We start from the raw sequence: 24277 nt of genomic DNA, 5'->3' as shown, positions 1-24277 counted from the left end.
CACCCGTCTTCAGTTACTCATTCTTTGAGCACATTAGGATGTATCCAGGCTCTGCTGGAATGTGTGCAATTGAAAATCTTTCTAGGAACTTATTTGCAGATGTGTTGTTTGTTCCTCTGGCGCCGTCTGTGGTTAGGGACAACTAGAGAAGGAGGCCTGCGCTCTGAAAAGTCAGAAAGGTGTTATGGGATTCTTCAGCCAAAATTGCTTCCTTTGCTTGCATGATTGAAGCATGACCAAGTTTGAAAAAAGGAGTGTGATGGGAAAGCAAACCTCAATGCCAGAAGCTCAGCCAAATTATTTGATTAGGAGACACTGCATACGGGTTTTGGTGCCTTGTAGGTGACCTGCAACTTGACTCAGTTAATCAATTTAGGTCTGGTTGTGGCCTCTGATGCTTCTTTTATTTGTATGTGATGAACCTGCACCCCTCTTTGTCAGAAGCTATTGAGAAGGTGAACACTGAAGATTTTAAGGTATTATGTTTTCCTATCCATAAATGTAAGAGTAGCACTTTCAAAAGACATTCTAACCTTTTCTATGCCCTTCTATCAAGATTTTCAAATTACTTTGCAAGTATCACTATTATGCAGTGACATGAAGCAGTGATATTCTTATTTAGTTAAAACACCTTTTAGGGAGAGAAGGCTTTAGAACATGGACCATTAATTTTATGTAATATCTCTGACATTTTATGACTTGGTCATGGGATTTCAGTTTGCTTTCACCTTCTATGTGCATGTGCATTTAGATTTGTGAACTATGTGTTTATGCTGATGTGTATTAGTGCACACACCCTAAGTGTATGTGTAAGCATCCATATGTACACACTTTGACAGCAGCTCCAAGAGATGTTCAGTAGATCAAACAAAATATGGTACTTATAGCAACATTTTTCCACTTCATTTAATCTCAGTATTTCTCAAATGCCATTTTTAAAATGTCCTTTCCTCTTTGCCTGTGCTTCTTAATTTCCCTTTCCACCTCATACTGCCTTTATAAGCTGTACAAATGCTTTAAGTTGTCCACCTTGTGGTGTATTCCCAGGACTCTCGTCTGATGGTGGAAGTACAGCAGAAATGAGCATTGATATTTCAGTTTTTGTTACGGCCCAGTTGGCTGCAAGCAGCACCACTACTGGCTATTCCAGGTGCTGTATACCACTTTTGTAACCCAGGACAGTGAGGGGACAGAATACATCACTCAGATATTTCTCTTGGCATGAATAGTCTAAAAACAGATTGCCTTTCTATGTTTTTTATTTACATTTCACATTAAGCAGATAGTCTTTTTCCCCCCTCCTCTCGCCCCTGTACAACTCCACTTTCTCCCTTCTAGCACAGGCAGAACAAACAAGAAAATTAAAATTTTATTATGACTCTTTCTAAGTCACAACTGTCTGTAGTGATTCGTGGGGCCCTGCAGGCAGTTGGTGCTGCCTCTTCATCAGGGCATCTCATACTGTTACTGTCTAGCCCAATAGGAGGCTCATATTAAAAACTCTCATTGGTTTAATGAGCTAGATAAAACACAGCGATAATTTTTACCAATTTTTACTGTTTGGTGCTCCACGAAAGATGGCTGTAAAATCCTACACTTCTTAGATAACTGGCTATCAGTTTTGACCTTCAGAGGTGAAGTTATAGAAAGCTATATAAATATTAAAATTAGAGGTGAGGCTGAACTGCAAAGTTCATACCCAGACCTCATATCAAACTAGCCCAACACTTCAGTGCATTGGGAATGACTGATTTGGTTTGGGACCATCTCTAATTAAAAAAATATATGTGTCTAATAATCTCAAATCATTCCCACTGCTATTTTTGCTATGTACCTTGCCCTAGGTCTCTCTCACTTATTTCAGAAGCCTGAGTCATACATTTGGGCTTTGGAGAATTGAGAGTTACAGTATGGATAGCTCTAGTTCATCATGAATATACAGTATCCTTAGGAGAGCCCATGCACAAGCAAAGAGCAAGAGAGAAGAAATATGCAGCTGCAGTGAGAATCTACACAAAAGTTGGCAAACAGAAAATACAACTAAACTGATCAACTTTCTCTGTAGCTAGGAGGCAAAGAAAATTCAACCAAGATGTGTTCATGCAGAAACAGTGGGAGAAACAACAATAAGCTGGAAAGGGGCATCAGAGAGGCATGAACAAGGTGACTAATTTATTTAAGAAGAGAGTTACCTATTTCTACCCAGGTGAATTTGCCATAGGCCTATCCCATTGGATCTGTGTGCTTCTTACCACTCTCTGAATCAAGAACTACCTCCCTCACCATGGGTCCATGGGTCCACAGTAGCAGTGTTGCGACAACACTGGGCAAAACAAAAACAAATGCAAGTCCAGAGTTATGATCCAAAGCGATAACACAAAGTAACACCATTCTAGTCAGTTAGGAAGCTAAACCACATAATTTAAAACTATTTGAGCATGAAATCAATTGAGTTCATTAGAAAAGTCACATCTCACCAGTCCTTGATGACGATAAATTATGTCCTGCCTGTCGATAGCCAGAGATCAAACCGGGTAACAGGATCCATGACAGAGTAATTTTTCTTATCACCTGACAGTTAATCCAGATATGAGGAAACAATTCCAATAATATGTGGAGCTTCACAAACATACTAAAAGCTTCATTTAAGAGTTTCATCTTTAGATATCATGGCTAATTCTTTTATTTTCTACTCCACAGACAGTAGTTACATTTTTATAATATGAGACAGAATATCAAAATAAGTCTAGCCTAAAATGATAAGATTCACAGCTAGAATTATCACAAGCCAGATCTCCCCTGATCAGAAAAACTCTAGTTATTTAACAGAACAGATTCACAGCACTTCAGGATCTTCCCTGGCAATTATTTTTCTGTTATCTGAAAAGCTGCAAATATCACTAAAAACATTCTCAATAAGGATGTATTGAGGTCTTCAGAAAAAAGCTATTTATGTTTGAGAAGAGTGAATTGATCAGAAAATTGGTTTATTTGTCCTACAATGTTGAGATTGTTTCATTAATATCTCCCATAGTACATCAATGGGTTTTGTGTACACTATCTCAAAAAGATTTTATTTTTCTAAGAGAAAACAAAAACTTCCTAAATGAAATATGTGCATTCTGAAAACACATAATAATTTTTTAAAGACTGCTTCCCCTTAAAAAGATTGATAAGAACTTTTCAAACCAATCCTGCTACTATGGAAAGAGAGCCAGTAGTTGGTAGGTAGCTTATTGGACGTGTTTTTCCATATATAGTGCAGTGTGCAAATGATCAAAAAGAATTGTAGAAGAGAGGCAATTCATGATTAGCTTACTATAACACAAACTGATGATAGATGAAAGGAGGAGAATGTAAGTTATAAGTAATAGGGGCCATAAAAAGAATAAAAAATAATAATAAATAAAGGCAGTGAATTTCAGCAGAGATAATTTCTGTAGACGTGCAAGAAGTGTTCACTGAAATCAATGGAATGAGGCAACAGAGGTAAAGGACACAGAGGAGAAATGGAAAGTGTTCCTAGATAAATTAATGTATACCCAAAGGGCTGTGAGCTACCCAGTAATAAATATGTTTAGAGTGGGGGGAAAGAAGCAAATGGATGACCTGTGTAGTGAAAAGAGTAATCAAATGCAAAGAGGCACATGCAAGGAGTAAAATAACAGATCCAGAGGAAGGAAATTATGATTATAAACATTTGAGAATTCTACTCACTAAAATTATTAAAAGTTGGTAGGAACATGCTGATTGTTCCGTATGCACAGTCAAGTAGTAAGGGGGAAACAAGGAAAAAAGAAGAAAAACATTGATCTGAGTGAGAAGAATGGAGTTAACTGACTGAAATGTGCCCAATGTTTGTTGCCAACTTATTATTACTGCAATATTTTGCTTTTCAACATGGTTGATGGTGTAAAAGCCAGAATTCAATCCCTACTGAAACTGATCTTGCTTAGAACAGATCTAAAAAGTGGTAAATTGTTATTTTGTACTGTAAAATACCAAAGACCTTCAGAACATACCACAGATATAGATGTGGTGTTAGCAACAATTTAAACAGGAGGATACTTTTGCAAATCCCTGTTCTTCTCCCCCTTTCCTGTACAGTTTCAGCAATAGTTGTGAGGCAAGGATGAAGGTAAAGCAATGGGAAAAGCTGTGTTATTTTCTGTGAGTTCATGTCAGATTATGCTAAGGTTGTTGACACTAAAATTATAATGATGTTTCTGCACAGAAAACCTCTACCGTGCCAAACCTATGGGCAGTGGGAGCCACACAGCTCTCATGCTGGAGTCTTAGTCTAGTTGGAGGGTACCTTAGTGAGCTATACTTGCCGTCTATATTGTCAAGATACCTAAGTTTGCAGGCCCAGAAACTGAGCAGAAACTTACCTGAAAGACATTTCTGTAATCAGTTTGATGTCTATTAAATGTGTTTGGGTTTTGTTTTTCACTGTAGGAATCTTATGTTTCTATGTTAGGAAGAAAGTAATAGTATAAAAAAATACAGCCTAAGCCCTTTGGGAAAAATAAAAATATTGTAAGTAAAAAAAAGAAAATAAAATTTTTGTGGATGTGTTAAGGGATATAAAAAACTTAGAACCAAAAAGAATGAGTAGAAATTTTTCTACTTCTGTGTTAGAAACTAATAGCACATTAAGGCTACATTGTGAAGATCTCCCTAGGTTAGTGCAGAAAAGAGTACTGGTAGACAATGAGGAGGAGACATTGAAAGAAATCCAAATGAAAGGGGGTCAAAACTTTTAATTATTCCACAGGAAGTTAGGCAAATAATATCTGAAATCTCCAGTAAAGTCAGAAGGGTTCGGCAGCTTTTATACAGTAAAAAATAGTGTAGTACAGATTATAACAGATAAATTATACAAGTTTACCGATCTGAACACCACTCAGAATTAGAAAGGACACTGCTGAGTTAAATAAACAAGAGTGAGAATGAACATCATGCATGTTCATAACAAATGATGAATTAAACTAAAAATGGTCACTAAGATCTGGCTGTGCAGTGCAGATTTCACGCTATGTCTGACAAGGTCACACAAAATGTCTGTGGTAGAACAGCAGACATCCTGCTTCTCTGCATCTGTTAGCCAAAGTCTGACAAGTAATTTACGCAGGTTTTGGGTCAGCCTCTCTCCAGTATCACAAACACATCCCAGAGCATTTCAAGGCTCAGTATGTGAACTGCTCTGCTATGCACAGCTCTCTTGCCCTGACTTAACAAATCTGGTGAGCCTTTTCTTTTCCTTTCCACAATGGCATAAGAAACCATATCTCCCTCTGATTGGATCTGAAGCTGTTTATCCATCTGTGTTTTCTTCATTCCTTTAAAAGCTGCAGGCTCATTAGTAAAGATTTTTAGAAGATGTTTGCGGGTGCTCAGTCTTTCCCCCTTCCTTGTATTTAAATCAATGTTTTGGATTCCCTCCCAAGGGGAATTTGACTGAAATGTTTATTTATTTATTTCCTCATTTATCTTTTAGAGAAGACAATAAATAGCTTTGGTTGTTAGGGGTAGAATAATCCTTTGATTTATGACCTGGATTAAGGGATATCTTGTAAGCCATGTAAATTGCATAAAGTTAGAAGGGAAAAAAAAAGAATTCTTGCCAGTTTGGCACTTGGAATGAACATAGAGGCATTGTCAGAGCAAGTGAAAAGGAGACAAGGAAGGCCAAGGCCCATCAGGAACTAAATCTTTCCAAGGATATTAAGGACAACATGAAAAGCTTCATCAAATACATCAACAACAAAAAGAAAACAAAGGATAATGGAGGGGGTAACTCCGTTACTGAATGGAGGGGGGACTGTGGCAACAAAGGACAGAGAGAAGGCAGAGTTATCCAAGGCCTTCTTTGCATTGGTCTCCACTGACAAGACCAGCCCTGAGGAACACCTGACCCGGGAGACCAGGCTAAAGGATTGTTGGAAGGAAGTCTTTCCCTTGGTCAAGGAGGATTGGGTTAGAGAACACCTAAACAAACCTGACATCCAAAAGTCCATGGGTCCTGATGGGATGCATCCATGAGTGTTGAGAAGTGGTAGACACCACAGTGGGGACACTTACAATCATCTTTGAAAGGTCATGGCAATCAGGAAAGGTGCCTGAGGACTGGTAAAAAGCAAATGTCACCCCAGTCTTCAAAAAGGGTAAGAAGAAGGACCCGGGGAACTACTGGCCAGTCAGTCTCACCTCAGTCCCTGGAACTCATTCTGGAAGCCATCTCTATCTACATGGGTGACAAGAAGGTGTAGTCAGAACGGATTCACTAAAGGTAAATCATGCTTGACCAACCAGATTGCCATCTTCAATGAAACAACTGCCTCTATGAATGAGGGAAAAGGGAATAACTCCAACTGTCACTTTGGTAGCTCTCTTTAATCATCATAAGATTAAAAAGACAAACTAAATAAAATAAACCAAATAAAACAAAATCGTTATGAGGTCAAAAATCTCCAAAGTAAGGGTAACCACAATCTATGGTAGTTTGCAGAAAGACTGATACCATGCCTCACAGAAAAAAATTCCCATTCAGTTAAATTGGGGATTCCAGAAATCAGTGATATAGTATCTACTAATCCTTCCTTCCTCAAAGTAGGGGTGGAAGCGCAGATTATAGCATGTGATTTAAAATAATATCTTCCTGTGTTTCTCAAAATTGAGAGTAAGAACAATATGATAAGAGTACAAGGACCTGTAAAGCAGTATCTGAAAGTTTATAAGAAACCACAGCACAATTAAAGGAAAAATGACCTAGATTTCTTACTCCTAAGCAGGATATTTAATTTCCATAAAGTGCTGTGCATCCAGCTTCTGTATCACATAAAAGAGCACCTATTCATACCTTAGTGCCCTACTGCAAAAGGACTTGCTATGTAGTCCTCATCACGGCATAAGCTCTCTCTCTTATATGGAGATTAGTTTTGCCTCCTCTCTTTGATACTAAGCAGTATTACAATATTTAATTCATGTTTTTTGGAGGAATTTAATGTTTTGTTGAAGAGTTCCCTAGAACATTATAATTGTATAAAGAGATCAATCACTCATTCTTTGCAAGCTCTGGGTAGACCTCAGGGAGGGGGGAGAAGGAGAAAAGAAAATAAAAGACAAAATCAACATGCACTGATTCAATGGCTGGAAAAAATATTGATCAGCTGTGTCATTCTCTAAGCTCATTTCATTCTCTGTGTGAAAGAAAACAACAGTCTTCTAGGAATAAAAGATACTTTAAAGGCAGCATCTTAATGCATTTTCACAAAGGGACATGCTTTAAATCCTCAACGAGCACTTACAGTATTCATTTTTAAGACATCATTTTAATACAGCTTTGGAATAGGCACATAATTATTGCTTTATACTGCAGTACCATCTAGAAGCAAGTAGTAATGGTCAGCTGGGCTAGGTGCTGTGCTAATAATAAGCCATAGCCTGGCTTCCTACTGAGGGGCTGTCAGTCTAAATAGCCAAAACAGGCTAAAAGACAGGATATATTTGGGAAGCCATTTCACAGACATGGAGCAGACACACTGAGAGGCTGAATGACTTGCCCAGGACAACACTAGGGGCTTGATTCCAGACAAGAATACAATGCAAATTTCCCAAGTCAGTGACTAACACAGAAAACATCCTTTCCATTGCAGCTATGCTCACATTTTCAGTAACACCTCAGAAAAGGCAGAGTTTTAGAAGCAGGCACTTCCTTTACTTAGGAGTCAAGTTAGAATTATAAATACTAGGCTGAGCTATAAAAGTCCCATCTCTTCCGTTTCTCAGAAAAACTGGAGACATCTTCAGTCCAACTGTGATGTGTCATTTTGTCAGATGGTGTCACTTGGCACTCTGGAGTAAGAAGAGGCTGTGTGACTCAGCACTGAAGCATAGAAGAGCACCTGGCAGTGCATGAAAAGAGGGAGGAATCTGGAGAGAGGGAGACACTTCATTTTAAAAGGTACTTAATACAAGCTTTTGCCTGTGGAAGAACACATCACATCTCTTTCCACAAAAGCCATCTGCCTCCCTCCATCCCTGCAAAAGCACCCTTCTGCACAGCTGGAGTGCTAATTAGAGCAGTGCTTTCAGGTCCTAACTAACCTATGGCTCTGCCCTAGGAATGAGACATAATCAAGAGCTAACTAATGCTTTTGAAATGTTACAATCTAAATTAACAAGACTGAACCATGAAGCATGACAAAGAAGAGCCAGGAATTAGTTCTGGGTCATCCAGTTGCTTTCAGAGAAAAGGTCTTCCAGCCTTAAGGAAAATCCTGACATGTTTGATCATTTTGGCCTGGGAACATGAAGGGAGAAATGCAACAGTGAGATCTCTGTTTCCAGTGGTGCCTCACAGAGCTTTTAGTGGCACCATGGTATAATATAAGTGCTGAACAGGAACATGAGCTCCATGGTCATAGTGTGCACTCTTTCAGTGGAAAGACAGGAAGCAACATCTGTTAATAGTGTGTGGGAGGAAACCCTTCCTGACAGTAATGGGCTCTCAGCTCTTCCTATTAAAAGCAGAGCAGTGTCCAAAATAAGCTTCAAAGCATCAAGTTCAGGGAAGAATATCCACTTAACAGAAGAGTAGAGGAAACAGGAGGATGCAGAACAATGTGAAATTCCCCTTCTCTCTCAAGCTCTACTCTTGCTGGTGCTCTCTGCAGCAATTAGTAGGGTCAAGAACTCAAAATCAATCTCTTCTTCGCATCCTTCTTAGGCGAGATCACTGGTCCTTGCTTGACTTTGAGAAACCATCTTTTAAAATCACAGCTAGAGAGAAAAGTTATGATGTGATCTGTCCAACATTGCAATTCATTCAGGAAGAAACTGCACCTTTTCACATTTCAGGCACTGTTTGGATGTTCTGATGCCCTGTGGCTGAAGTTGGTGGGTCAAAATACTATATGAGAATACATTTTGATGGGTTTTTTGGCTATTCAGTCCAGTCACAACCCTAAATCTCTGGTTCTAATTGAAATGGAGGAACACTCTCTCTCAGGTTCTACAGGGAAACAGAGAAGTAGGTGTCTACCTACCCTGCAGTTCAGCACTGCAATTACAGAAGACATAACTTTTCATCATTTTGTTTGTAGCAGTAGCCATAACGATACAGCAGCACAAGCTGTGGGGTGGAAGCAAATCAAGAAAATACCCAGAATCCCAGTGCTGACTTTCTGACTGTGCAGTTCTTCTTTCATTTTTGTTGCTACCTGCACTTGCTAAATTAGATCTAAAGCAAATATAACTACCTGAGATGCAAACATACCTTGGGAATGTGGAATGAGCATACCCTCAGGCAGGGAAATGTTGGGAATGAGAACAACCTTTGGTAGCAATGTTGGTTTCTAAAAATAAGTGCATCGCAGCTGACAATAAGCATTTTTGCAAAGAATTGCTTTCAGATCTTAGATTGGAACAGCTGGATTCCAACTCATTTTGCTTCTAGAGACAGCCTTTGAGTCTCCAGAAACACCTAACCAAAAACTCATCAGCTACTGGAAAACTGACTGTTAAAGATTTTATTGTTTGGAAGAAATGTTTGCAAATTCATTCACTTAAAAACAATTGTATCCCTTGATATAGGTGAACTTTATTCTGAATGCTCTTGTGAAAATGTATTCAGATTAAACCCATGAAATATTGGAAATCTGGATTTTTTTGCTTGCTTCTTCCTTTCTGAGGTTTTCAGTGTTTGCTGCTTCTTTTCTGAACCACTTGGAAATACAGAAAAAGAAAGAAAATATCATAAGTTTTCCAGCCATAGATAACAATGCATTTCGGGCCTGGGGTGAAAATTTAGGTCAGTTCTAATTTCTTCTGAACTAGTTCATCCATTGCTATCAGGAACCCAGGGCAAGATAAGCTGCAATTGCCAGAATACATAGAAAAGGGAAATGGCTATTGTTACAAATAAGGATTGTATCAGAGGCCCTGGATTTATAGCAGGCAGAGTGGCAGTGTTTCTCTGTATATGTGCTTGCACGATTGCACTTCTGATTGGTAAGAGAATTACATCTGTAGTCCTTGTTTTCTTGGTGCCGGATTGTGGGTTTCTCATTATTTCTCCAGGTTTGCTTCACTCACAGACCACAATTCAGATTGCACTGATGATTAGCAATATCCATTTACATGAGAGCTAAAGTACAACAGACAAAACCAAAATCTGTGTTACAAAGTAAAGAAAGTATAATTCTTGTTACTACTTATCTACCTATCTCTTTGAGTTCCTTTATCTTTTAATTTTGGCATGAAAATGAATATTTAAAAAGTTTAAAACAAGAGAAAAAATAGTAAATAATATAAACTCTAATCTGAAATTCTGTACTTATATATAAAAAACCAAAGGCACACAGTTATTTCTTAAATATGCAAATGTCCTTGGCATGTCTGCATATGGTATTTTGGAGATACTATCTTTATACACTCAGAAAAAGAAAGAAATTAATTTTTGCAGCTAGTCTTTTTTTAGTCTGTGGTGTTAACTGAGATACTTTATTTACATTTTTCTACAATCTTTCTTCCTTTGTTCTCACACCAAGTCTGCTTGTAGCAATACTATGCAGAGATTTTTGACACTGGTCTCAGAGCAAAGCCCCAGTACAGCTCATACACTAAGCCCTTGTTTCTGTACAGAGGCTGATGCTGGACAAGCTGTGCAGGCTGAGCAATCACTTCCACAGCCAAAGAAGTCCTTCTATTCCTAACATGGCTGACCTAGTAGAATAGGAAGTATTTCATCAACATGGACTGTGTGAAGTATGTTCTCTGTTGTGTAATAGGCTTTGATCTGCAGGGGTGACAGCTTAGAGAGTTTGTGTAAACAATATCCTGTAATGTAAAATCCTTATTCTTGGGCTGTGGTAAAATGCAATAACCTGTGATAGCCCTCAATGCCAGACATCACACATATGTTCTAGTACATGGATAATGTCTATATAAAAAAGGTTTCAACCTGGATCCCTACAGTTAGATTTCAAGCAGTGTGCATGCATGTACATGTATGATTAACCTGGTTTGTTATTGATCTTATTAAGGGGTAACTTTGAGCAAAACAAACTAAGACTTAATGTCCTTGCACAAAATTGTAGTTCTGTTCTCCACTTCAAGAGGTTTTCCTTGGCATGCTGTATATCCATCTTGGAAACAAAACTTCCTTTGAATTTAAGAAAGTACAGGTTATGCTGCAGATGACTCCACTGTTGATGACTGAGAAGAATCAGGTCCTTGATTTGTTTAGGTTTGGCTGCAGGTTACTTTGTGTTACTTTGGATGAGTAGCATAGATAGAAGAAAAACAGTTTTCACATCATGTGTGATCCATGAGAGTGCTGGAAGAGCACTCACAGACCATTTGCTGTAGAAGAGGAAAAAACAGTCAGGGTCCTGACTTGTGACTACCAACTCTACTGCACAGTCATATCAGAAGGACTTTCACAGTTCTTAAAACTAAGTTTTCTCCTAAGCTCCCAGCAGTTATTGAAGGATTTTTTCTTATTGTCTCCTTGTTCTCTGTAAGAAAGTATACCTCTCGCTACAAACTTACATTTTTAGAGGTCTAGTGTGCTCTTATTCGACCTACAGCAAAACAATGTCAGGGAAATAGTACAGGAATTTTGGTTTTTGGCTTTGACTATTCACCTTTTCTGTAGAATCAGAATGATAAAGCAAGGCAATGCCCATTTATTTTGGCAATGGTCTCTTGATTAGCGCCTAAATATTGTAAAGAATATGAATATTCTTGAGTAGAGGTCCCTGAAAAAATATACTTCTATGAGTCAGACCAATCTGTGATTGTATCTGCTGTAATTTTTTGTTGTTTGAATGACTGCTTTGAATCTTTGAGACACTAAGAGTCACTGTACAACTCTTTAGCTTTGTCTGACAACAGAGATTTCTGCAATCTGTGCCTTCTCAAGTCTCCAGGAAGAGCTGGATGCTCAAATGGTGTGATGTGAAACATGTATCCAGTGAATCCACTCCCACTTTATACATATATTTTCCCTGAAATAAAAATATCTGAAAAAGTACACATGATGTTACTTTGTGGTGCTTTCTTTACATTGTCACAATGCAGGTTGATACTTTGCTTGGAGGACAGAAAATTCCTGTGTCATCAAATGTTTTGGTTTTTTTCAATAAATAAATTGGCAACCCGCTACATTAATTTAAAATCTGCATATATTTCTATGTAGGATTCATTTATGATACTAAAATTTGCTGTCAAATTTGTTTCAAATTACCATTTTTTAAACATAGGACTTTTCTTTTGACACTCAAATAAAAGAAATCCCAGGCTAATGGAGTTGTGAGGGTTGAGGCATGGAGGTGTGAATTGAAATCCCGATAAAAATAGTAACTTTTTTTTATTGCCATTTATGGGCTTTGGATCAGTTACAATTTGGGTTTCACAGGATGTTCTGTTGAGAAACATTCTGGTGTAATCCACAGCTAGAGGCAAAAATGTCCATTAGGAACCAATATAAAGTCACCAAATTGATTTCCTGCTGTATTTTTAATGATACCCTTTTGCATTTGCAGCCAGTAGCCTGAACCAAAGGGGACATTGGTGTTCTAAGTATTAAGCAGAGACAGAGAAACTGCATATACTAAAATACTCAGGCTCCAAATAAACAAGGCTAACATAAAGCCAGGAAGCTTAAAAAGTATTTTCTGGGTTCTTTAACCCCGAGCAAGTAAAAAATATAGTGACATGATGATTTCAGACCCTGAAAATACTTACTATGAAAGTGGGTCCTTAACTTCTATTAATATTTTAAATGTTTTTTCAGAATTTTGCTTTGTCAAATTTGTATATATTCACACCAGAATTTAGCTTCAGATAGGAGCTTTAAGCAGAAATCTAGAAACAATATTCTTGATAGTTTCAAAAAGCTACTTGACCACTGGGAAAACAAAACATGAATCTTGTGTCTCAAAGAACAGCCAATAAATTATTTTAGAATAAATTGCCACAATTATGCCACAATTTCATAAACTGCATATGTACATATTTGAGGTCTTTCAGCTTTAACTTGTACCTAATGCTACCACAGAGACTTATAAAACTTCCTGCTCTAAAAAGTAACACTTGAAAGACTTGCTTAAAACAATTTTAAAAGATCATTTTTGTCTTAATAAAGCTGTCTATTTACACTGGGGTTTTTAAACATTGGATTCTATTTAAGATTTTAAAAAAATTTGAGAGTGTACCACACAGATAAATCTACATATATCTGTACCTCTATTTTGAAATAATGGGCTGTTTTTTTTAATATAAAGAACCATGAAAGTGCTAGGGGGACACAATATGAATAAGCTACTTGCTTTTATTTGTTTGTTTAGTTTAGGGGTTTTTTGTTTGGTTGGTTGGGGTTTTTTTGTTTTGCTTTTTTTTGTTTGTTTTTTTGTTTTGCTATCATGATGATTTCTAGAAAGTTTTTGTGTGAGATATTGATTATATTATTCCCTGTCTCCTTTTAGATCAGTAAATGAAAGATTTGTAGTCACTATAAAAAGGATTTCACAATCAAACTGTGAATTGTTTCCTGGTAGAATTCTGTTTCAAGCAGTTCTCTTTCTATCCTGGGGACTGACTTGACATTCCATATGTTCTTTAGGACATGGGATGGTGTCCTGTTACTATGACTGACCAAATGTAGTGACCAAAGAAGTTTCCTGGAAAAAGGCAAAATTTTTTAAATCATTATTTTCTTCTTAAACCAAAGAAGTCAACTTTAAATATACATACACACAGAGATCCATATATTCACAAAAATATATGTATGTTTAATGGGAAAACCTGAAACTAAGAGGAAATGTTTCAAATGCCGTTTTAAAATGCTGAAAATATAGCTAGTTTAAAATGAAATATTTTTTCTTCATTGCAGCATTTCTGAAGAAAAATTACCCTGATAATTGCTGATATTTAGACATATTTCTCATTAGAGATATTTCTCATCCCATTTTGTGCAGAAAACATATGTCAAAATATCAACCTTTCCCATGGGACAGGGATTTCGAACAGCTCTAATCAGTGTCATTTTCATTAGCTTTTGCTCTGATGTTTGTACCTGTATTCAAAACAACTGCTGCTGCCTTTTTGTCATTCAGAAAACAAAAAAAAAACAAAACAAAAAACAAACAAACCCAAACATGGAATCAGGAGATAAGGAAGGGATCTCATGAGTTCATCTAATCTGTTCTCCTCAGTATCATGTAAACCTGATATATGTGTTTTGTTATCAAAAACTAATCTTTTCAACCATGTGCTTTTTTATGGGGAAGAGTCATGGTGTATCTTCCTAATTTTATTCTTGCTCTTTCATCACCAAGTAAGGATTCACCTCACCTAATCTGTTGTTATCTGAAAGTTGGGCACTTAGTTGAAAATAATCGGCCATTCTCTATCAATAATTGTGGCAGAGAAAGAGTTTTCTATCTTCCTTCAATATCAATAGGCACTGATAGAGAAAGATTTATCCATGGCAGAATACACAGAAGGATTTACCTTCCCAATGCACGTTCTCTCCTCTGATTATCATGGGAAAAAGTAGATGAAATTAAATGCTTGCCTGGATATTAATTTTTGCTTAGGTCTTCACCTAGACATGCTCATTTTATGTACTAAAGAGTGATGTGACTTTTACTGTAGGATTCAGTATTAGTATTTTTACCTTTCTCTATCTCTTTTCACCTGAGAACTTCTTAGTGCTTTATAACCTCTAAGTGGGCGTATGATATGATTATTTTTATAGTTAGGCTGAATATTAAATACAACTGACATCATAGAATTTAATATTCAGTCTTTGCTACTGATGTTATGAGAATAAGGGATGATTGAGGGGAAAGGATACAATGGAATTAAAAGATCCTGCATCATCTTTTTGTAAGGAGATACAAGCAAGATGTCCACCCACAAGCATCTTCAAATAATAAAATTAACATTTTAAAAGAGAATGTTCATGAAAGCTGAAGGATAACAAGTGAGCAGGATCAGTCAATATTAAATGGTGAAATAAAAACTGAAGAATGATATAGGATGTAAAAGTGAGAAGCAAGCCTGAATTCATTAAAGAAAGTTAAATCTCTACAGCCTTCTTGATTCTTTATGAACATCAACATGAAGCGAACTGACAACTCACTCTGCTTTTGAACATCCTTTTTCTACCACCCTGAGTCATAGAGTGAAAGATCTATGTCAATGCTGCAAACTACAGCAACTTTGTACCTTATGCCTCTGTTCAATATATAAGTAGATCCAGAGAGATCAAATAACCCTTAACAAATCAGGACTTCAGGACATGTATTGTTCAATATACTACAGAAGAGTCTGGACTGTAGGAAAACCATTAATTAATCAATCATTTTTTTTCAGATGAGACAGAAGAAAGAAAGGTAAAAAAAGTGAAGACATTCCAGAGCATTGGATAATAAGAGCGAATAGCTTAGTGAAATTCAGCGTTGATGGAACTGCATGAGTAGGATCAATCCTTGTCTAGCAGGTGGATTCTAAATTCAAGCTACAGTAACCATAACATATGAGAAAGTGTGAAGAACAGAGTATTGGAATTTGATAAAGAACTGGTGTAGATTGACCTCTGAATTTGTGAATCATCTCAGTTGCTGTATTTCGCAAGCAAAATACGAATGTCTAGATACTAGTGGGGAAAATTTTTAGATGTTTGATTTCTATCAGAGGAAAGATGGACACAATGACTACTGGAAAGCTAGAGATAAGAGGAAAAGACAGAACTGACTTCTATGTACTAATAAATGGTATGTCCAGATTTCATTGAGCTGACTTTTATATTTTTTTCTTGTTAGTACCATAAGCATGAGTGGAAAATCAGTAAATATGATGAATTGTTTACTTCAAAACTATTCAAATTTGCTTAAATTTCCATGCTAAAACTAGTCTCCATGCAATTCTGCAATATGAAAACCCTGTATATATGATATTTTTGAGATTCAGGCAACACTTTGTCATTTATTTGGTCAATATATAATAGCAACAGTTAGAGATTATGAGGCAGAAACCATGTTCCATGCTTCAAGGCCTAGGTCAAACACTAATGAAGTCTGAAAGGAAAAAAGAAAACATATACATTTTAAAGCAGTTCAGAAATGTTTAGATTCCTCTATATGTTACACATATATGTGTTACATATTTATATTACCACCTATAAAATATGAATAAGTATCTTGATGAGGGTGAATGTATAACTTTATTCTCTATCCTTCTCTAAAAACAAAAGCTAAGAGAAAACATTTAAAGGGACATCTCTCTCAGAGCACACTGCTTTGATGAATTTCACTCAAGTGCTGCTGATGGAATTACTTGCACTTTGTTCTTTCTGGGAAGTCAAGATGCTTTTTGTTTGTTTGTATCTTTTTTAAACCACCAAATTTAATTGTTTGTTTCCCTGGCTGTAATAAAATAAGAAGATAATGAGTTTTTCATTGTTCACTAATTGTCTACTAAAGATGAGGCACTGTCAGCCAACTGTAAATTGCTCCTTTACTGTAATGTTTAGATATTTCAGTGCAAATAGTCACAAATACATCTGTTCCTGCATAAAGTGAAATGTTTGTATTATGAAAACAATATGATGTACAACACAATAAAAAAAATAACTATGATGACTTCTGTTGATTAGAATTTGGTGTATTGTTTGACTTGCTTTTGACATCTCTTGCATGTTTTGGCACAATAAAGACAAACGATATTTGAGCAGCTTTTCTTGCTCTATAGTATTTAGAATTGCAAACCTGGAACTGATATTCACAGATAATATAAATCTTAAGATCTAAGTAGCTTTGCAATGAAAAATGACACAACCTGTTAAGGATCAACAGGCACCATCTTTTCCTTATCTTGGATGTTTCTAAAAATAAAGATTCCCAAGGTGAGTTAAGCATCAAAATTATGTTAACTTCGAATTTCCTGGCATGTGTGTTCTCAGGTTTTTTTCTGTCTGTTTTTAAAGTGGGCTAGATTAAACATTCTAATCTGATCTAAACTTCCTTGAAGGATCCAGATAGAAATTTTAACCCTATTGAGTTTAGTGGCAGCTTTAGTATTGATATAAAACTGACTAGGATTTCATGTTAAAATTTTCAATTAGATCATCCATAATGTATAAGTTTCAGTTCAAAGGCGGAAAATCATTGTTCCATCAGCAAATCCATTTCTCTCTGGAACAGGGAGGTGTCAGTAGACAATGTTTCATAATGGACTTGACGCGAAACTCACAGAAGAAAAAAGAACAGACACATGTAAGAAAAACAACAGATTCTAGTAGATTTTTGGTGATTTTGACAATATTCACTATGACCATTGTTCAGAATTATACTGCTTCTTTCTAACAGCCCACTTCCCTTTAATAAAATACACAACTTACTTCATTCTACAGAGAAACACATTTAGTAGTTATTTAGTGACCACAAGATACTGTAGCATGAATTCATATTAGTAAAAAAAATGTTATTTAATTGTGAACTTTTCAAGCATACTTTGCTCTGTCCAGCTTTTCTATTGGGAAAAAAAAAGAATTATTTTGAAAGTATTAAATTCTCCATATACTGTAGTATAGGAAGGCATTAATATTGACTCTAGAGGGTTATATATCCATATACTTCCTTTCTCTTTGTCATGCCATTAACCATTCTACCACTCAGCACAGCATGACCGGTGTCACAGCCTGGCAGCCAGTGGGGCTGGAAGCAGAGCTGACATCCAGCTGCCTGATGTGTGAGATACACCACTCCACACACTCTCTGCCTTCACCTGTGAGCTGGTGTCTGCCCCAGCTCATCTGAGACCAACAGAAGAACCACTGGGGAACACCAAGTGGGGATCATGAGTTAAAAAGCATAGTTAAAATCGAAATTGTGTTAGGGAAACTGGAAGTATAGTACATTTCACTCAAGTTTGGCCATGAACATTTTTGCTTAGATGATTTAATAATAATAATAATAATAATAATTTTATTCTTAATATTATCATAGTTGTTATCATTATTATTACTGTTATTTCAATGTATTTTGAGTTCTGGTTATCTAAACTTACAAAGACTGCTTTTATTTTTTTTAAGGGGTCACTGAATTTGCACATTTTTTATTTGTTTTCTGAGCTCTTCTACCTTTTTTTTCTATTTCATTAAGGAGAAAAATGAAAGCCAAGATAGTTCACAGTTTGGAAACAGCTGTGATGATCCCAGATTGGCAGAACCATTTTCATATTTACTCTTATATTTTTATATGTTTATATGTGTCTTATCTATAAATAGTAATATTTTATGTACATTTATACTTATAGGCCATATTTGCAGTCACTGGCATCTAGTGCATTGTTTTGGTAAGAAGGGACTCAGAAAGGTCCAACTGACAAGTTAACAGAATTAGACATCTACATAAAGAATACGTGCCTAAATATTTCTAAGGATAGGAATAAACCAGAGTGCCAAAAAATCACTGCTTTATTTATTACCAGCCCCAGCTGAAAAGATGATCCTGGGGCCATCTCTGAGTGTGCTGTTCAGAAAAGGAATACTACTTTTCCTAGGACTTAGTTTTATTTTTTTATCAAGGCCTTGCCTTTGAGTCCTTTCGAACCAATGAACATTCAGTTTATAGCAATAATTTTTGGCTTAAGCCCACAGTTGTAGCTCATCCTCAGAGCAGTGAAGAAGCAAAGCTTCTCCAAGAGAAGCACCTCCAGCAAAAGAGGTCCTGGGTTCAGGACCAAGCACCCTGTTCTCTGGCAGAGGCTGCTGCTGCCAGTGACTGAAGAAAGAATGAGCAAAATATCGGATTGGTGCTCACCATTATATCCTTGAAGCCTGCACAAAAAGGATTTAATATGCTTAACAGCATGAAGAAGAAAAACAAACATAAATTCCGATAAGAAAAGGAGTAGAAATCACATTACATCCAAATCCACATACAACTAAACTCTTTTCCTGGTGCTTGAGGGGGCTTGGAGGAAAAGCAGACATCTACCCGTGTTTCTCCCCAAATAAAAATTTCCCAAAGATCCTGCCAAGTAATCCAGGAATCTCCAGGAGATAGAATATCTGTTTCAGAGAGTAAAGTGAAAGCAGCTCTGAGAAGAAGACTATTCAGAATTAAACTGCACAACCATTTTCCATGCTTCCTCATTATTAGTGGCTTTAATAACAGTATTGCCTATGCATTGTACTTCTTCTAAATGTGTGTGCATTTGCTACTTACAGTGGCCATAACAGTTACTCATAGTAAAACAGATCAACATTTTTTTCACTGGTTTTCATCTAGAATATGTGCAGTTCACATTAAGATTCTGCAGGGACTAGAACCAATATTCTCTGAATTCCCATTACAGAGAACCTATAACACAACCAATGAACTAAACTCTTTCAATGACTTTGTCATTTGTTTACTTTAAGGACGCAAGGAAAGGAGTATCAGGATAAACATACATGTAGGTGGGTATTAATCTTTGCTTTGTGGTGAATAGTCTCTTTGAGTTTATGCTCAGCGCTTATTACCAGGCAAACATTGCTAGTCATGATAGTGTTCACTGGCTGGCTCAAACAGAAAAACCACTAAGGAAAATACTTTATATGATTTGTAAAATTCAGACTATATTCACCCTTGAGCTGAAATTAAATTTTTGCTGTTGATTTCTCAGTAGAAAGACTACTCCACTACAAAGACTTAGTTGCCTCCAGAAGATTGGTTCTATTTACTGTTAAGTTTGAATCTTTTCTGTCTCAAGTTGGTTGGGCTGTTTCCAGCTCTGTAGAGAGGCCATTTTTAAGGTCCACCAAAGGAGCTTCACCACAGTCCTACTTGTGTATTCTGTTTGATGCATATTTTGAATTAATCTGTCTCTATAGACCACAAACCTTACCCAGCTACTGCCAGTGAAGACCTCAGCAAAATGCCAGGTCACTCTTCCTATTATGGTTTTTCCTTTGTACCCTGCATCCTGAGTTAAATTTTGCTTAGAATGATGAGTTCCTGAAGGTGACTTCTCATAAAACACAAAAGAAAGTAAATATTAATCAAAACAGAAAAAATGTAATTAAATTTCCTCACAAAGGTTAAAAGAAAAAATGTGATTCTCTTTGAAAAAATATAAAATGCCTTTTTTTATCTAACCCCTTTTTTTCCCCTGTAGGACCTTTACTTATTGCATGTTTCAGCAGCTACTATCAGGTGATGAGTCTATCAAATGATAATGTAACTGCTGACTTCATTTATTAAACTTCATAAGGGCCAGGCATGAAGTGTAAATAGAAAAATTACTATCTCTGGATGCCAACAATGATAATTGCAGCTACAGTTACTGTGAAGGCAGTGGAGTGCTTTGCAGAGTAATGAGAGACAGCAGTTTTTTCAGTAGATAAAACATCCTGTTATAGTTCTGAATGAGTGGAGAGATAACACAAGTAATACAACTATTTAGCAAATGCACTGCTTATCATTTCACTAGTTGAAGGGAAAAGGTAGGAATTATAAAGTCAAGTAAAAATATAGGAACGATTATTGAACCCTGATCAAGGAAGAGATATATGGTCTGACTAATCTCCAGGTCTACACTGCATTGAGAATGAACCTTCAAATTACAACTCTGCATTATTCAAATAATAACTACCTGTTTTTAGCACAGCATTCCCTTCTACCTCCCCAGGGACATTTGCAGTGAGTCCCCTTAAATCTTCCAGCATTTATGACTCTCATATATCACTCTGCTTTGAAAGACTAAGCTCAATGCAACACAATATTTAGCAGGGTTTCAGGTGGGAAATTCATTACAAAGAAAGCAGATTTGGACACAAGCTGTAGAGGTTTCATTTTCATGCACAAAGCAAGGCTCAAATGCAAGTTTTGAAGGTTTTATTATGACAACACTGAATGATTAAAAATGCAAAGCTTAAGACATTGTCAAAGTAGCAGAAAGGAAGTTGCCCCCAACGTTTACAGACTCATACCTGGATGACTCTTCCATTCAGTGAGAATGAACAGACCTGTCATTATGCCAGGAGCTGGAAAGTCAGGAGGCAGTAGCTCAGTTCAGCACTCCAGTGATGGGCCAGTGCTAGGGACAGATAAGTAAAATAGCCAGCAATGGGGTCTCCAAACCTTTTTCAGCATCTCCTTGCAGGCTTTTACAGGAGAGGCAGAGGAATTAGTAAGTTTTACTTACAGCAGCAAAAGTGCCAGAGGGCAGAGTTTGAAGACTGGCTCTGCTTTCTCTCTGAGTGACTTCTGAAGTCCCAAAGATAAGGGAGAAAGTTTAATTGTTTACCAACACCAATAATAAGCTTGGGAGCAGTCTTCATTTTGCCACCATCCTTTTAGTTGAATCAGACTGTTCATTTGTGCCGCAACTTCTGAAGCAACAAAATGGCAATAATACTATTAGCCCATTGTGTATCTCAGATAGAATGCATTTTAGCAGCACAAAGATGCTGTTTTGCTATTATCCATTTTATGGTAGTATGAAAGGCTGAAAGTGTTGTTATTTCTGAATATATTTGAAGGCAGAAATTATTGTTATTTTTTTGCCAGCAGTAAAAAAACAAAAGCAGATTTCAGGGCAGGTGGTAAAGAACCAGATGCCATTGAAAAATTAATAAATCTTCAAATAATAGCAAGAGTAAGTTCTCAAGTGAACTTAGATTGAAGTTTTTTTGGGAGTGGGTCAAGCTAACATATGGTAGGCTTAGACACTGAGATGACAGACAGAATCTGAACAGAAGCAATCAAAACAAAATCTGTTAAGGAAAAGACAGCAAAAATATGATCAGTGGAGGCAGGAAAATTAGATTGACAGCTGAGAGAAGTTGATAAATGATAAATAAGACATTTGGCTTTTTTTTTCAATTCAAGCAATTGTCTCCCCATTATACTATTTCATAAGCTTTGGATATCTCCACAGGTTGATAATAGGAAGGTAATTTTAAAGTAAATTTCCTGTTTTCATAGGGAGTGTAACACAAAACCTCACTGATCCTGTTTTCAAAATGATATACTTTTGCAGTTGCCTAAACTTAATATCTCATTTGCACCAACAGAAAATAGATCTATATATATTTCTTGCCCATTTTTGCCAGACTTTCTGCCGCGTTAGACTTTGCAGAACACATGGTGAAGCTGAAAGGCCCACACAAAGCACCAACAGGCAACTGTAGCAGGAGTGTCTCAGCTTTGGCTTTTTTCATTTGCCAGTTGCTCCTGCAACCTTCTTGGGAGAAGGTCAGGTGAGGTAAGTGCAGCAACACAGGTGTTATCCTTCAACTCCTGTCCTCCTGTCCACTGACACCCCTCAAACCAAAACAGACTGTGCAGAGCTGAAATAGCAGAACAGATCTTAAGAGCACTTTTCACCTGTTTCAACACAAACTCAGACAGCTTAGTTCAAACACCCTCTGAAGTGAATCAGCTACCCAAGTCCATTACCTAGATCTGGCAAATTCAACATGAGTAGCAAAATGTGGGTAAAAACTGTAGCTCCAATAGAATAAATGGAAAACCTTCTTCTTATGTTAGTGAAATTCAAATATGTAGTAAACACAAAAAGTGAAAACCTGCTGTTGCCATGAGTAAAATTGCAACCAATGCATAGTCTTATTTCAGGCTTCCCTTGAATTCTTGAATTCATATCTAGAGCAGTCAGTGTGGGGAAGGAGATTTAGTTGAAAAGACATAGTTAAGGTTTCAGTTTTGAGATATCTGTATATATTCATTTAGCACAATGTCATGAACTCAAGGAATTTCAACAGTTTTGATCAATTAGGCAAAGTAGCTATGGAATTTCTTCATTCCATTTTGCTTCACACCCTTCTAATTCATAAAAGAGCAATAAACTCTTGTGAGCCCTTTGTGTGGGCCTTTCAGTTTCACCATGTGTTCAGCAAAGTCTAACGCAGCAGAATGGCTAACAATGGACTGGTGATGGTTATTCAATAATCAGTACAAAAATGAGACCAATACACAATGGTATGGAGGTGCAGCTAATGAAGACTTTTCTTCCTCAGTGAATAAAGACAAACTTGTTTGCCATATAATGTCTTATTTTTCTCTATTTTTATTCTTCAGGCAATTCCAAATTGTATATTTGCATTTCACAGATTTCAGAAATCTCAGCTTCATTTCTATTTGTGCTTTTCTACGCTTCCATGAATAAGGAGTTGGATTCCAGAATAAGAATGCTGGACTGTTATCACAGTCATGAAATGTCAGAATGTATATATTTATATCTTCTAAAGAATATATTACCTAGTGGCGAAAAGATCATAGAGAAAATAAAATATATGTGAAAGATGATAGTATGACACATACAGAATTTTTAAGTCCTCTGAAAAACCAATGGAAAAGATTTTCTGCCTAGAGATAAAGGAAACAATTTTTAAAATGGTAAAACAATGGGATGTGCTTAAGCATGTATTAAGTAATCTTCAAGTGTCCTCAAATGGATGAAAAAATCCATAGAATCCACACAGATTGTGCAAGTTAACTATGTTCAGATTATGATTTACACTGGAAAGAGGATTATTCCTGCATTGCTATGGTGGATGTTACAATCAACTGTCAGCCAGTTGAAGTGAAAACAGCTTAAACTGGACAGATTGGTTCATGTAAGGTAGAGGTGAAATTAGAAAAAGGCTGATCTGAAAGATGGAAACTCTAAGGTCTATGAAATAGTGTTTTTCATACTGGTTACTGTAATGTTATGTTTCCAGCATGCTACATTATAGCATGATCCAAAATCCATTAGATTCTTTCCTTTTGTGGAACTCTTTGGAAAATGTTTCTGATTTGGAACTTGAAGGACACACTTCACTTAAATATGTCACTCTAACTAGGTTCAAGAGCTTTACTGAATGAAAACCTTCCCTACTAAAACACATACTTTGTGTTGCACACTTACACAGAATTAAAAGGTTATCATTCCTCATCTGAGCTGCAATCAGTGTGCAACTCAATATGTGAGCTGTCTCCTACAACAGAAAAAGAAACGGCCTAGCTGAAACTTTTTGTTGTTTACTTTTTCTTAAATCACATAATTTGTAATTCTCAAAAGTTCACTTAGTCTCTTACCTGAGAGGACAAAAAAGCCCCCATATTTGTTTGACTTGTCTAGAGTTATTGTAAATACCAAATTCCAGTCCCAATTCCAGTGATGCATGGACAAATATTTTATGTTAGTCCTCAAAGCACACTGGTTAAAATGTCCATTTATTTCAGTGGATGCCTGTTCGGGACTCAAGTTGTCT

Source organism: Manacus vitellinus, unplaced genomic scaffold (assembly GCF_001715985.3).
Source record: "Manacus vitellinus isolate BGI_N305 unplaced genomic scaffold, ASM171598v3 scaffold_22_pilon, whole genome shotgun sequence".
NCBI lineage: Eukaryota > Metazoa > Chordata > Aves > Passeriformes > Pipridae > Manacus > Manacus vitellinus.
This window is presented reverse-complemented; position numbering follows the sequence as displayed.